This window comes from Balaenoptera ricei, chromosome 11 (genome assembly GCF_028023285.1).
Source record: "Balaenoptera ricei isolate mBalRic1 chromosome 11, mBalRic1.hap2, whole genome shotgun sequence".
In the NCBI taxonomy this organism is placed as follows: Eukaryota; Metazoa; Chordata; class Mammalia; order Artiodactyla; family Balaenopteridae; genus Balaenoptera; species Balaenoptera ricei.
Genome location: NC_082649.1, coordinates 80,864,046 through 80,879,905, shown reverse-complemented (window position 1 = coordinate 80,879,905; position 15,860 = coordinate 80,864,046). Strand labels below are relative to the sequence as shown.

The window sequence follows — 15,860 nt, the reverse complement described above, 5'->3', positions numbered from 1 at the left end:
TTAACTGTGCTCCCTCTAGTGAAATACCTTACAGCCTGTTATGAATACATCAGTATTCCAGAAGGGGGAGAACAGTGGAAGAAATTTAACTCATCAGCTCAGTGGCTAGAATTGCTGACAATCAAGTGCGAAATTAGGAAAAATAAGGAGAGTTGCAAAAGTGGAGACTAAAAGATGAAGGTAATTATCTTTTTAAAGACTTGACCTGTATGCATAGTCATTCTATAAACTGTGTCATTTGCCCAAAAGTTCAAAGTTTTGAATTTTTGGTTTGTTTTCTTAATCATATGGGTGGAGCTACGTACAAATTCTTCCAAAGAATCATTCACCAGTAATAGCAAGCCGCTTGAAAAGAGAGAAAATTTAACAATACACATATAAAAGGTATTAACATGTAACTTTAAACTGAATAAGGCCCAAATGTTTCTAGGAATTTAATACCGGCCTGTAATTTTGAAGGACTGACAAATTTCATTTAAAATCTTCATTTAAAGCCTTCAGGTTAAAGAGTTTTTTTAAAAAGAGAGAGAAAGGATTAAGTTATAGGAAAGGAATGGAAAAAATAGCTAAATGGACTAACATTTAGCTATAAAAAGCGGCTGACTGTATAGTCATAGTTCTAGCGCACTGCCTCAGATGCACTAAAATGCAAAGATTAAACACACTGTTAAAAATAATTCCCTATGTCACCTTTGTACCAATCAGCTTTCACTGAAGTGATGGTAAGTACTACCATCTTATGGGCCCAGCAGTTAAGAACAGGTGTTCTAGAGCCAATATGCCCAGGCTGAATCCCAGTTCTACCACTTATTTACTGTATAACTCTGGGGAAATTTTAACTTCTCTGTGCCTGTTTCCTCATTTATAAAATGATGTGGGACTTCCCTGGTGGCGCAGTGGTTAAGAATCCGCCTGCCAATGCAGGGGACACGGGTTCGATCCCTTGTCCAGGAAGATCCCACATGCCACGGAGCAACTAAGCCTGTGCGCCACAACTACTGAGCCTGCACTCTAGAGCCCACGAGCCACAACTACTGAGCCCACGCACTGCTAGAACTGAATCCCGCGAGCTCTAGGGCCTGTGCTCCACAACAAAAGAAGCGACCGCAGTGAGAAGCCCGTGCACCGCAATGAAGAGTAGCCCCTGCTCGCCGCAACTAGAGAAAGCCCGCGCGCAGCAACAAAGACCCAACAAAGTCCAAATAAATAAATATGATATAAAATAGGAGTATCTACTTTATGAGGAATATTAAGAAAGTTAATAGCGCAAAAACTACCCTACCCTAGAGCTATCATTACCAGAACCATGCCTGTCACATAAGAAGCCCCAATTCTAATCTAGCCATGATATGCTAGCAGATCATTCTTGCAGGGTAAAGCATGGCGTTAGTTTGTCAGTCCTTGCTCTAACACTTTCAGGGGCTCAGCACTGACCACTGAACTCAATAAAAACTTTTCTCCTAGCACTCCAGGCCCTCTCCGGTTGGCCCCAGGCTCAGCTCCACCACATCTACAGTGTTCCCTCTTGCAGGTACCCTACAGTCCAGCCCAAATGACCAATTCATAGCTTTGAATATGCTCCCCCTCCAGATCCCAGCTCTCAAGCCTTTGTTCATACAGGCCACGCAATCTGTAATACTTCCCTCCCTTGGCTGAAATCCTACTGTTCAGTCACGTTCCCCCTCAAGTTCCATTTCCTTAACAAAATCTTTCCTGATCTCTCACACTAAGCTCATAGGAACTCATCCCCACTTCTACATCTAAATCTAAATTGGACTTCCTGGACTAGGGTTAAGAGTATATGCCCTGAAATCAAGGTGGCAATGAGATATATGCTTAGTCTCCCAAGGATTAACAGTTTGCATTCCAACATAAGGGTGTCATTTGGAACATGGAACCCACCTCCTCTCATACCATAAGATGTGCAGTGGCCAGGTCCCCAAGCTGGCCAGCAAAATGCGTTAGGGCTGAACTCTAGGACTAACAGTATAGGTGTGTTAGTACAAGAAGGAAGGAACAACACAGCTTTTTCTTCCCCCTTTCTGCAGCAAAGTTCCAGTCCTAAGTAAAGACACAGATCTAGCAAACACAATCCACCTAACTTTTCCACATTCTTTGTGTACACCCTGATCCAGAAACCCATCTGGGTTTGTACTGCTTCCCCAAAGGCAGACTGTTCCACAAAGGCTTGCATCCCCTTTCCACCTCTAAAATAAAACCTTCCATGTCTTGGTAAAGATAGATGGCATGCAGACTTTACTACATTTCACTAACGTGTGAATGAATGACTATGAATGAATACAGTTCCCTCTCTTCAACCCCCAACCTAAACACATATTTTCTCATACAAAAGGCGAGACCTGAACCCAAATGACTCTCCAGATTTCAGGGTCCCTAAACCTTTCTTCCCAGAAACACACAATTACTTCACTCCCATGGCCTCTCTGATTTTAAATGGCACCACCTATGACTCAAGGCAAAGTTGTGACCTTTTATTTTAACCTATTTAAACCTCTCTATTGACACAAAATCTGCAGGACCCAGAGACCATGATCTTCTTGTCCACTTTCTACTGCATCCTCCTCTCCACCAAACTGCTCGAAGTGAAGGAACTTCAGGAGCTGAAAAGGTGAATCAAAACAAAACCACTACTGGTAGGGAATCTATCTTTGCTGCTTTCTAGAGCTTCTTGCCTCCACTTCAGAAAACAGGGATCTTCACAAAACATTAGGATTTTTCCAAATGGTTTCTGGGGGAAGTGGCAGCACAGCAGCAATCACAAGTGGATGATTAGAAGGCTGGAATCCAACTCACCAAGTATTTCTTACAAAACAGGGCCAAATAGATAAACTGGACTTCATCAAAATCATTAAACTTTTGTGCTTCAAAGGACACCCTGAAGGAAGTGAAAAGAACCCACAGAATGGAGAAAATTTTTGCAAATCCAATATCTGATAAGGGACTTGTATCTAGAATGTGTAAAGAGCTCTGACAACAAAAACAACAACAAAAGACAAAGAATCCAATTTTTGCAATGGGCAAAGGATCTCAACAGACATTTCTCCAAAGGAGATAATACAAATGACCAACAAGTACGTGAAAAGATGCTCAACATCATTTGTCATTAGAGAAATACAAATCAAAACAACAATGAGATACCACTCCACACCCACTAGGATGGCTAGTAAGGAAATAAAAACAAACAAAAATAGAAAATGACAAGTGTTGGTAAGGATGTGGAGGAATTGGAATCCTTCTACATTGTTGATGGGAATGTAAAATGGTGCAGCCCCTGTGGAAAATAGTTTGACAGTCTTTCGAAAGGTTAAACAAACAATTACAATATGATCCAGCAATTCCACTTCTAGGTGTACACTCAAAGAACTGAAAGCAGGAACTCAAAGAGATACTTGTATACCAATGTTCATAATGGCATTGTTCACAAAGCCAAAAGGTGGAAGCAACCCAAGTGTCCATCAACTGAAGAATGGCTAAGTAAAATGTGGTATAGCCACACAATAGAGTATTATTCACCCATTCAAAGGAATGAAGTACTGATACATGCTACAATATGGATGAACCTCAAAAACAAGCTAAGTAAAAGAAGCCAGACACAAGAGGCCACATATTATATGATTTCATTTATGTGAAATATCCAAAGTAGGCAAATTCACAGAAACAAAGCAGAGTAGTGGCTTCCAGGGTTTGGTGAGAGGGGAGGATGGAAAGTGACTGTTTAATGGAAACGATGTTTCCTTTGGGCGTGATAAAAATGTTTTAGACCTAGACAGAGGTGTTGTCTGCACAACATTGTCAATATACTAAAAATGATTAAAGTGGCAATTAAAGCGTCAATATACAAAAAATGATTTAAATTTGTGGCATTTAAATTATATCTCAAGAAAGCTATTTTTTTTAAAAGCCAACATTAAAATCTGGAAAAATTCACACAAAATTCCAGATTGACTTCTCTTGAAAAATCTCTATGATCTCACACCATTGGCCACAAGGTCCCTCATAACAACCATCAGTTGGAGCTGAAGCTTGTCCTGGAGCCCATTTCTGCTACTGCCTAACCATGGACCACAACAGGACACATTTTGTCTCTGCCTCAGTTAGCTTCTCTGTAAAAGGATCAAAACAGTATCTACCTCATCAGGTTGTTACAAGGAGTGAGTGAATTAATATGCTTAGAAGAGCGCCTGGCAAATAGTTAGGGCTCATTAAGTGTTAGCTACTTTTACATTTTATGATACCCCATTTTCTTCGTAATAGAGGTAAACCGCATTTGCTTTTCAATTTTTTTTGTTTGTTTTTACAAATGAAAGTCTAGCATATAATGTAGCAATCCAAAGGAAAGAAGTAGAAAGACAGCCAAGATGTAAGTTTTTTAAAAGTGACATGTAAAAAAAAAAAAGTAAAAAAATAAAAAAGTAAAAAAAATTAAAAAAGTAAAAAAAAAAAAATTAAAAAAAAAAAGTGACATGCAAAATACTATGCATAATATGTGCCTGTTTTTGTGAAAATGTAATAATGATGATGACGATATGTCTATTCACAGAAAACAGTCTAGATAGCTCTGGACTTTTGGGTACGAGGGAGGGAAGGAATGTAATTATTATGCTTTTTATTAGGGTTTATATAATGTTTAAATTTTTTCCAGTTTTACTGAAATATAATTGACACATAAGATTGTGTATGTTTACGGTATACAATGTGATGATTTGAGATACTTGAGATAGATATATAGATATGGAGATATATATATATCTCTCAAAACAGTTACCACGATAAGGTTAGTTGACATATCAATCACCTCACATAGTTACCTAATTTTTTTAATAACAAACATTTATAATCAGGAACTATAATAAGCATATTCTTTAAAAGATGAAGAAACTCTAAATTAATTTTGTTTGCGACTTCCATGAGATTATCATAAAATTCCACGAGGGGAGCAGCAATAGCACAGACTGATAAAGCCAGAGGCCGCTTGCTTTGCTTTGAAACCCAGAGGCTGCGATTCCCAAAGCACCAACCTCTCTTCAGTTTCCTTCTTACTTAGGGAGTACACACTGCTATGTTTTACAGCTGCTAACAGAAGACAGTCTAAACCGCTTGCCTGGCAGCCAACAACTTTCACTATCTGACTCAACATCCTTTTTTCCTAGTTTTATCATCCATCACGCCCACTTACAAAGACTCCACTCCAGCTAAACAAGACGTAAAATACACATCCTTCAAATACTTTTCCACATGCCATCCTTTTTTTTTTTTTAAATTGAGGTAAAATTCACATAACATAGAACTCACCATTTTAAAGTATACAACTTAGTGACATTTAGTACACTCACAATGTGGTGCAATCATCATCACTATTTTGTTCCAGAACATTTCATCACCCCGAAAGGAAACCCTGTACCCGTTAAGCAGTCACTCCCCGTCTCCCATCCCTCCCACAGCCCCTAGAAACCACATCTGTTTTCTTTCTCAATAGATTTGCCTATTTTGGATATTTCACAATGTTGAAACCATACAGTATGCGACCTCTTGTGTCTGGCTTCTTTCAGTTAGCCAGGTTTTCGAGGTTCACCCATGTTGGAGCATATATCTGTAATTTTTTCTACTTTATGGCTGAATAAAATTTCACTGTGTGGATATACCAGTTTGTTTATCCATTCATCAGGTGATGGACGTTTGGGTTCTTTCCACCTTTTTGCTACTGTGACTAGTTACATGCCATTATCTTTTCCCTTCCTTCAGTTTCATGTGCTAATCAAAATCAAGCTTTCATGTGAGTTTCAAGTCAACTCTGACCTTCCCCAACTTAGCCTGGCCCGAAGTCCTCACCTTTTTCTGACTTCCTTTATCACTTCTATACCCAAGGTAGCAAACTGTCACCACATGGCAGAATCCCACTGACTTATTTAGGTGGACTCAAACTGTTTTCTTAAATTGCTAACTTTGAAAAAATCAAGAAAAGTCATTAAAGTTAAGATTTCAGTTCCCTTAAAATTTTGAAAGGTCTGGGTTATTTCAATAACCACAGTTTAACTGCTTTCACTGCTTTTACCCTTGCCCTCTATATCCTATCTCAATATAGTGGCCAAAGTGGTTTTATTAAAACAGAAGTCAAATCAATGTATTTACTTATTACATTTGCTACCTACTATCTGTTTCTTCTTATTAAAAGGTAAGTACCACAATGGCAGGGACTTTGTCCCTTTGATTTACTAATTAATTCCCGGTGCCCGGAAGAGCACAGCATATAAGTAGGCACTCCATTAATATCTGTTGAATGGATTTTGGGCCTAAAATCAGCTGGCACTGAAAAGGTAAGCCCTTTGAGATTAGTCATGAATTTAACAGTTTCTCATAGTTCCACCTGGTCCATTTCATTCCTCCACATGTCTGATCCCTGCAGTCTTGAGTTGCGATACTTCTTTACCCCCCTTGTCATTGGCTTCCTGGTATCCTATTATACTTGACTTTTCATCGGAACAGTATTCAAAAAGGGTAAGTCATAATTATAGTCTGTGAAAATCACCTCCTATTCTTCTCTTTTCCTCCTCAAGGATAATCCTTCTGCACGTAGTAGAAGCTCAGTAAACAGTTATGGACTAAAGAGGTCCTTTGGCATATTTCTGTCAAATATGTTTCCTCTCTACCTTCACCTCCCACTCCCTCATATCCCACCACTGCCAGTTGCTGACCACCATCTAGGAAAGCCCTGCTTCTTGCTTCTCTGGCACTTTCCAGACATTCCACAGTGAATGCCATCCTCTGTGATGACTTTGATGATCACTGAAAGATACCTCTGCATTGCTGGCCTTTCAGCTTTGGGCTGGAAAATTTTAAGGGCCTATTTTGAAGGTGGAGACTTCGGAGCTGCCCAGTCCTGCTCTTCTAAACACCTTAACAAAACTGCTACATCCTTCTACAAGCTCCTGTTTCTGTTTGGTCACAGTGAAAATGTTACCTTTGCAGATGCATGTTCATGTTGTCCAAAATGTTTCCATCTTTGCTACAGATGCCTAAAACCTGACTGAGGCATTGCATTTGTTGCCTAAATATGTAAGTTGACCAATTTCAGAGGCTGAAACTCCTTTGGTCTTTCCTGTTTGGATTCTGTTCAGTTTTATCCTTCAATGACTCATCTTAAACTGCATCTTAACTTGGAAGCCCCCCTCATTCCTTTCAAGAGTAGATGGGAGGATGCATCATTTTTTTTTTTTTAAATAAAAACACCTTCAGAAATTTTTCTTCTTTTTCACATTATATGAAACTTACCACCCTCCTCCCCAAATAGTAAATGAAAATAGTGAGTATGTAGTGAGGAACTCAATCAATGGTGGCTGCTATTTTTGTAATGATCTGGAACTGCTCACGAGCAGAGCCGGCAGGCTGGGCAAAGGCACTGGGCCCAGAAAGTGCACCTGAAGTACTCCGGTCTGTTTTACAATTTCCTTAGGCTCTCCCCTGCCCTCAGCAGCTGGGTCTACATTGCTTGTAGAGAGAAGAAAACAGGAGCTTGGGAAAGTAGAACGGGACAAAAATCCAAGAGCACGTCTTTAGACAACTTCACAGGAAAAGGTGAATATGGATTGGGGGGGGGGGGGGGGCGGGCGGTGCAGGTTCCTATCTCCAAAGTATTCCAAAACTTTTAATGAATTTGGGGGAGGGAAGGTTATTTAGCAGATTTTATTTTGACAAACATCTAAAAATACTGTACTCTAAAATTCACTGTCATTTCATATTAATAAGATCATATTCAATGATCCAATGCTTAAAATTGGAGACCTTACTCAGATACCTTAAATTTAAAAAATTATCATCCTTTGGTAAAACTCAAACTCCATTATAATCAGAGGCACTGCAGCATTTACTCAGCTGTGCTATGTTGAAAGAACCAGTTACCTTTTCTTTGGAGGGCAGGCCAAAAATCCTGATCGATTTACCAGTGGATCTTCATCTGCTGCGATTGTAGAAGCTCCTTCTTCTTAATTTTGTTCAGACCTACAAAAAAAGAAAAGGGGCAAAGCGATGAAACAATGTATAAAATTAATCAGAAATCTACAATCTCATTAGTTGCCAGAAGTCCCCAAATTATATGTGTTTAAAATGTCGAAGTGTTAAAATTCGAGTCACTTTACCAATTTTACAACAAATGCAATTCAATTTTTTTTTTTTTTACAATGAACTTAATTGGCTATATTTATACAATAAACTAAGAACAAACAACTATTCAATATGTACATAGAGTCAGCCTCCTGGGGCTTAAAATCATTGTGTGTAATTTGCCACTAATGAGTTTTCACTTAAATTTTAAAATGGCTATTCAGAAAGCCTGCTCTATGAAACCTGTCAGAATCACAGATTTTAACATGCACATAACACACTGAGTGAGAATATTATTTGGAAAGCTCTCTCTGTCCTTTATCATTCAGCAGTTTATAAAAGCAATTCATAATAGTACGAACAGGAAACAAAAACTCAATTAAACCATCTTCCTAAAAAAAAACACAAAGAAATTACCCGTTCCCTTATCTGCATATTTTTGTGCATATGCATTCATACATATTTCAAGTAGAATGTGGGTACTACTCAAATTAATTTGGGGAAGAGCATTGAGTTATGGAATCAAGGGATTGGAGATTAACAAACCAGAGTTAGAAATTAAGCTGGTTTTCAAGTTTGACGTGCAGGAGGGAAAAAACAGCAAATATGGGCAATGACACAGCTATGGAACAGATGCTGTCCAAGTATATAAAGCACAAGGCAGGCTGATTTCATATGAAAAATTCACTAGTAATACACTTCTCTTCCTATAATCCTCACTGGCTATACACCAAGGCTTTGCTCAACTTTTATTTATTATCACGTACTCTAAGATGGCAAATATTTCTATGGTTTGAGGTGCCAATAAAGCATCCTCCAAAGTCAGTGGCTGAAATTCTATGCCATGTTTGAACATTTTTTCATAATTACCTTTATTGGCTTTTAAGTTATTCCTGGATCATATCCTTCCCCTCTCCCTTTTTTAGACAGTCTGTTTTATTCACCCACAAAATGTTACTCAGCAGTGTAATCATTCAGTAAAGTAATCATTCCTACAATCTTTATAAGCCAGCTGTTTCTCTTTCTCAGATTTCTAATTGCTTCCCAGTCTCCTATCTTTTAAAAATTTTCTCTGATTTCCATTTCAGTGTTCCTTTTCTGCCTTATTTCCAATAAAAGCCACTATCTTGTTTAACACGTCTGTCCTGAGCCAAAATTCATTTCTTTGCATTCTAAACATTTTACGGCTATGCAAAATCACTCAAAGGAAGCTACAAATTCCCAGGATAGAGGCAGCCAATAAAGATGTTATGTTACAGATAACCACCTCTTTGACGACGATTCCTTCAAGGTAGGCTGGAGATGCAGATACAACAACACCGGCATCATGTGTGCTTGACCCTACTTTCTCTAAGTCAAGCTAGTTTCCAGTTTTCCATCAGAACACTTCAGCTATATCTCCAAAGTATCCAAGGAAGTCATCAGAGTGCTATGAAATCTCCCCCAAGATAGTGTTTGCCGTTAAAAGAATTCACCATTTACTAGCCTGAATACTGTAAAAATGCATTAAGAGAAACCCTATTCCTAGAGAAAAATGGTAGTGGCAGTTACTAAAAATAAGCATTTAAAAATAGTAACTTTTCTACTTAGAATAGGGGTCAGAAATCTTTCTTTAGTAGGAAAAAAACAACTATCACACGTTTGTATATATTCTTTCATTTTATCTTCACAATGACACTGTGCTCAAAAGGGCTGTTATTTATGATCTCCATTTTACTAGTGAGGAAACACACTGAGAGAAGGTCATAATTTGCTCAAGATAACCCAGAAAATAAATGGTTTGAAACTGGAACCAGAATGGAGGCCTTTGGTGCTATTTAGTTCCCTTTCCAGTATACCAAACTGCCTAAACAGCAACTTAATTTTGTTTAGCGAAGAGAAAGAAATAATTTAAAAGGAAGACTGGAGAACATTTTCTAACAATAGAAACATAAAACTTGATAGCTTTTACTCATTCACCACCTACTATGTAACAAGCATTCAACAAATACAAATTTTTAAAAGACTTTTTAAATGGCAACCCATTAGAGGTGGGAGAGGAGATGGAAACAAGAAGAAAGAAAAGACCTAATTTGAATGTCCTCCAAAGTCCTGACAGGCATAAATTTAATTTATTTACTCTTTTTTTAGATTTTTGCTTGGGGGGTGGAGGATGGAGCTTGTAAAAGACGGCTTTCTTCTAGAGTAGCTGCCTAGCCCATGGTGACCCTTTTTGTAAGCACCATATAACCCAATGCCAAGTAATGCTTGTACTATGAAACTCCAAACTCCTTTCTTGTTTTGTGAAAGCTGGACACATGACCCAAACTGAGACATTCAATTCGTTCTCCTGAGAACTAGAAATTGGGATGAAGAGGGTCTACTCTGGTCTACGCTGCAAGCTCCCCCATGTGCTCTCAGTCTCTAGGAAAAAGCCAGTCGGCAAAGACTGACGAATGAACATGCTGCTCAGAGTAAATCAGCCCCAGGAGGCCCCGAAGCCCCAGAGGACAGAAAGGGAAACAGTTTCTGCCCAGGGGGTTCTAGGGCTTTCCTGTCCCATGTATAGTCTCCCAGAGGACCCAAGCACATCCTTCTGTAGGGTTTTAAGAATCCCCTGGACCTGAAGGGTAAATGGCCCCCCCTAATCAGAGCTTGAATTTTTAGGAATTGATTTCTGATAACCGCAACAAAAATAATCTTGCTCAAGACAGTAAAACTTCTGTACTAAAAATAAATAAATAAATAAAAGGGCAGATATCAGCAAAATTTGTTATAAAAGAAGATCCTGTGGACTGCCCAAGGGTTCAGAAAAATCCTCTCATTAACTTTAAACAGCGAAAAGCCCACACTGTTACATGGGCACTGTTATATCAACTTTAACAAAGAAAATGACTTATTTTCCAGGAGTAACATTTCTACGTCCTTTTAAGACTCTGAGACCCTTGTTGCAATTTATGGCATAATCTGGATCACTTCTTGTTATATAATTGAGTCTATCAAAATTAAGCACTAACCATGATAGAGGAAAGAAAATACAGGCTAAACTGAGTTGGTCCTGTTTTTAAGCATAGCAGTATACACTTTCTTTTTATTTCCTAAACTTTCTTAAATTCTAGGCAAACCATGGAGCTGCAATGTGAGAATGCACCTCAGGCGCTTGCAGAGGCTGTGAAAGGGAAGAGAAAGGGCTAGAAAGGTGGGCCCAACAAGGAGGGCAACACAGGTTTTGACTTGATTCTATCTTCTAAGCTGGAGGTGAGGGAAGGCGAACTCCTCTCTCCATCTCTCTAGAGAGGTTTACCCCAGCCGGTGTATTTATTCAATGAAAACGTGTGGAGCACGTGCCCCATGCCAGGTCCTGTGCCTTGCGAGCACCAGAACCAGGAGTGTATTCATTTGAGCTGCCTAACTCCCAGGTTACACATTTTTCTCTCCACTCTTTGACTCTCACTGCAAACAAAGAACATGGGCCTAAAATAGTTCACTTTTTTGTCTGTTTGCTTGGTGATCTTAGGGGGAGAAAAAGGGAATTTGTTGCTAATATTTAAAAGGTAGGAAGATTCACTTAAAATTCTATATTCCCACTTTCTCTTTGAAGGTCCAAAAATTTGGCCACTGAGGCCAGCTCTCCCACATGGGGATAATTGGCTGATGCCACGTCGTGGGCTACCTCTTGTCAGTGGGCATGTACTTCCCAAAGTACGCAGGTGGCCACATCACTTATTTTCCTTCCAGGCCTGTCTCCTGTAGGCAGTCAAGCTTGTGACACTGAGCCTTTGTCATTTTCCTAAGTCTCTTCTCCCAAATGAAAAACCACAAACCAAAATTTTTAAAACAGGTTACATTGTCAACTGTAGGCATATTCTCCAAAAATGTGATTTGACAGTGTCCCTAGTTTACTCACTCTCTTCCCACCCAAGTTCCACCTTGCTTTCACCCTAACCGGTTTTCTCCCTGGCAAAGCAAATTTAATAATGAAACTCTATACAGTTGGCCCTCCTATCCACAGGTTCCACATCCGTGGATTCAACCATCATTCATCTGGTCGGGCACTATGTTCACAGTCTGCAGTTGGTTGAAACCGTGGATGCAGAACCCATGGATACCATGGGACTGGAGGGTCCACAGTGCAGTACTGGAATAAATCCCCCACAGATACCGTCCAGTTTTTGCACCTACTGCTCTAAGGGTCACTCCACTGAACACCAAAAAAGAGTTTGAAAACATAACCGGTAAAGAGGGAGCTGAAGCCAGTTACCAGGAAGGACTCCAGCACCTCTGGCCTACGTTTCAGGGATACGTTTTAGTACCTGCAGTCAGTCGTGGGCTTTCCTGACCCTCCGTGAAACTCCTCACGCGAAGTCTTAACATTTTAAAAGGAGCCTCCAGGGCTTCCCTGGTGGTGCAGTGGTTATGAATCTGCCTACCAACGCAGGGGACACGGACTGGACCCCTGGTCCGGGAAGATCCCACATGCTGCGAAGCAATTAAGCCTGTGCGCCACAACTACTGAGCCTACACTCTAGAGCCCATGAGCCACAACTACTGAGCCCGTGCACCACACCTACTGAAGCACACACGCCTAGAGCCCATGCTCTGCAACAAGAGAAGCCACCGCAATGAGAAGCCTGCGCACCGCAACGAAGAGTAGCCCCTGCTCACCGCAACTAGAGAAAGCCCGCACGCAGCAATGAAGACCCAACGCAGCCAAAAATAAATAAAATATTTTTTAAAAAAAAGAAAAAAAAGGAGGCTCCATTTTCTGACAACGTCTACATATCCACACACATTCAGCCCCTCTTCTCTCCAAAGGGTTCAACATAGCCATCCCTCCCTCCCTTTGCCATTTAAGTCTCACGGCTCTCCCATCTCAAGCCCTAACTCTCCCAGATTTCACTGATATTAACTGGGCTCTCTATCCTTTTAGCTCAGGGGTCAGCAGGCCATTTTTCCATTAGTTGTGACTATAGTACACTATTTCACCAGTAGCCTAAGAGAGAACCAAAAATATAATAAAATTCCCAGTAGTTCTCTAATTTGCCTGCACAAAATCCTTGGTCAAGGCAGTGGGTTTACAAGTCGATTCACAGAAGCACACAAAAACAATAACAATAGTAGCAGCTGACATGTACTAAGCAATTACTATGTGCCCAGTACTATTAACACATAGTAAACCCTTTACATATATCATCTCACTTAATCGTCCCAGGTCTATGATGTCAGAACTTTTACTCCACTCCTTTAAAAGAGAGAAAACTGAGGCTTGCGAGGAGAGGCCAATTAGGGGCAGACCTGAGGCAGTTGCATACTCGAGCTGAGCTTGTAGCATTCCTTCCACTGCCGCCCTACAGCAATTCCTACCTCTATTCCTCCACACCTGCTCTTCTCACCACCTTGAATTCCTTTCTTCCTACCTTCCAAGAAACTCACCCTTCCTAAGTCAGTTTCTTAGAGGCAGGGTCTGCAACATTTCAACCTTGTATCCCCAGGGCTGTTAATAAATGTTTGCTGAACAGAATTAAGTTAAAGGAACCAGAGGCTCTGACAGCTACCCATCCACTCAAGTTAACATGGGCCTGGGTGGGATGTTCTTGCCTTGCTAAGAACTTGCAATTAGGCCTGAGCAAAAAGTAGCTGTTCTGACATTTACCCTCACTCTTCCCTGACAAACTCACGGAGAGAGTTCAACACTGAGAAAGTTCTGGGAAGAAGGGAGGAGAGGTAAATCACGGCCCAATACTACTGTTGTCCTCTTCATAGAAGAATAAAAAGTCTGTGGAGTTGAATGGGAGGATGCCAGCCTTGGGTGACAGAGAGGGTTTCTCCCCCAATATTCTGCCAGGGGAACACTAATCTCCTATTACTGAACTGGGGTTATGGAATTCTAAAATTCATATAAATATACTCAGTCAAGTCATTCTTTGCTACTCTGAGTAGTCCTTTAGGAAAGATGACAAATAAATGAACGGCTAGCAAGTATTTAGCTCTGGGGCCATACATATTAACATTATCAGTAATAATAACTCTTACTGAATGTTTACTCTGGGCCAGACCCTGTGCTAAGCACTTTGTATGCCCAGTCTTGTTTAAACTTCACCACATCCCTATGAAGAACATTTATAAGTGAGGAAATGGAGGTCTAAAGTAGTTAGATGGCATGCCCAAGGTCATTACCAAATGGCTTACAGTAAAGGCAGTGGCTAGTGGGACAAATGTGTAATTTTTATTAACAATGCTTACAGGCTTTTTAAGTTCTTCTAGCCTTCCTCTTGAAATAATGCCACCTAAAGGCAGGCTGAGTAACCTATTACAAATCTCACTTTCTTCTCTAAGAGATCCAGGAAAAATCCCTCCTCTTCTATTAAGCCTTTCTAATTATTATTTGTATAGACTGCCAATGCTCACCTATACCCACATTCTCCTCTTCCTGAGCACACAATTAGACTAAATTTCCCAGTATTCGTTCTAGTAAGGTGTAACCATATGACTGAGTCCTAAAACATGAACAGAAATGTTTGGGGCCACTTCTAGGTTTGGCCCAGACAAAGCTCCTTGTCTTGATCCTCAATCTCTCATACCCTCTACTGGTCAAATGGAGAAGGCTCCAAGCACCCAGAGGTGAGCAAAGTCACAAAATCTCACCCTTGAATGACTGGGTGAAGCAAGAACCTCCTTGCCAACCCACACTGAGTTGTGAAATGAGTGACACGTAAACATGTATTGTGTTAAGCTACTGAGGTTTTGGGTAGTGACAGCAGTCAAGCTACACTAATACAGTATTATTGTTGTTACTATATCATCATAATTTTCATTATCAATGGCACAGCTATAATTGATTGAAAGTGTACTAATAGGAAATACATACCTATTTTATTCATTTCTCATTATGAGGTAGGTATTATCTGCACGTTACAGGTGACAAAAATCAAGGGTAAAAGATCAATAATCATTTCCTCCTCTGAATAATTATAGCATTTACAATCTGAAAGATTTACTTAGTAATTAATTATGGATTGCCTTACTATACACATTGCATTGATAGGTTAAGTAGTTTTCACTCCCGTAGTTAGTTGCTTTTTCTTGTACCTATAAATTATTTTCCTCATCTGGATAGAAAGCTGCTAAAAGGAGGGGTAAATCTTATACCTTTAAATTCTGTATCACTTCACACATTGTATAAATATACAAGTTAATTAACAGATATATATTCTTTAAATTATCTCTATATAATGTGTGTGTGTGTGTGTGTGTGTATATATCTATATAGATATAGATAGATAGTGTTTTGGGCCACAGGCCTCTTAGGTATACCTGACCAAGAAAAATGGCTTATTTGCTATGAAGAGTTACTTAGTATGCTGTTTATTTCAGACCCATCACTTAATGAGTATCATTAATGCAATTTTTCAATACTATAATTACATGTGTAAATGTACATACACAGTACAGTGGCTGGCATACATTCAATGATCGATAAATGATTGTTTCCCTTCTCCTCCATCCCAACAGCTACTTTAAGTAGGGTCAAATGCTACTTGAAGAAAAATGTTGTCAGTAAATAGAGGCTGATGTTAATTAGAAAGAATATTTTCCTGTCCGGGAGGAAGACTGTCTAAAATGTCAGGAGCTAGAGTCAAATGGAGATCAAACACCAGTTACAAGAGTATCCCATTTGTAAAAATCTGTGCAGGAACAGGAACTCTGGGCAAGCCGAGGAGCAGGGCTGCTCACTCCTTCACCTTCACCACCAGTGAGCTCAG

General features: G+C 39.8%; 1 protein-coding gene across 10 annotated transcripts in view; it reads right to left on the bottom strand.

Annotated features, from left to right (window-relative positions):
• ATXN7 (ataxin 7) overlaps positions 1-15,860 on the bottom strand; it is a 140,742-nt gene that overhangs the window by 104,727 nt on the left and 20,155 nt on the right. For all 10 annotated transcript variants that reach the window (XM_059940114.1, XM_059940112.1, XM_059940117.1 and 7 more), the window contains exon 2: positions 7,918-8,016. The gene's annotated coding sequence lies outside the window, so the exon portion shown is untranslated. The remainder of the gene's footprint in view (positions 1-7,917; positions 8,017-15,860) is intronic.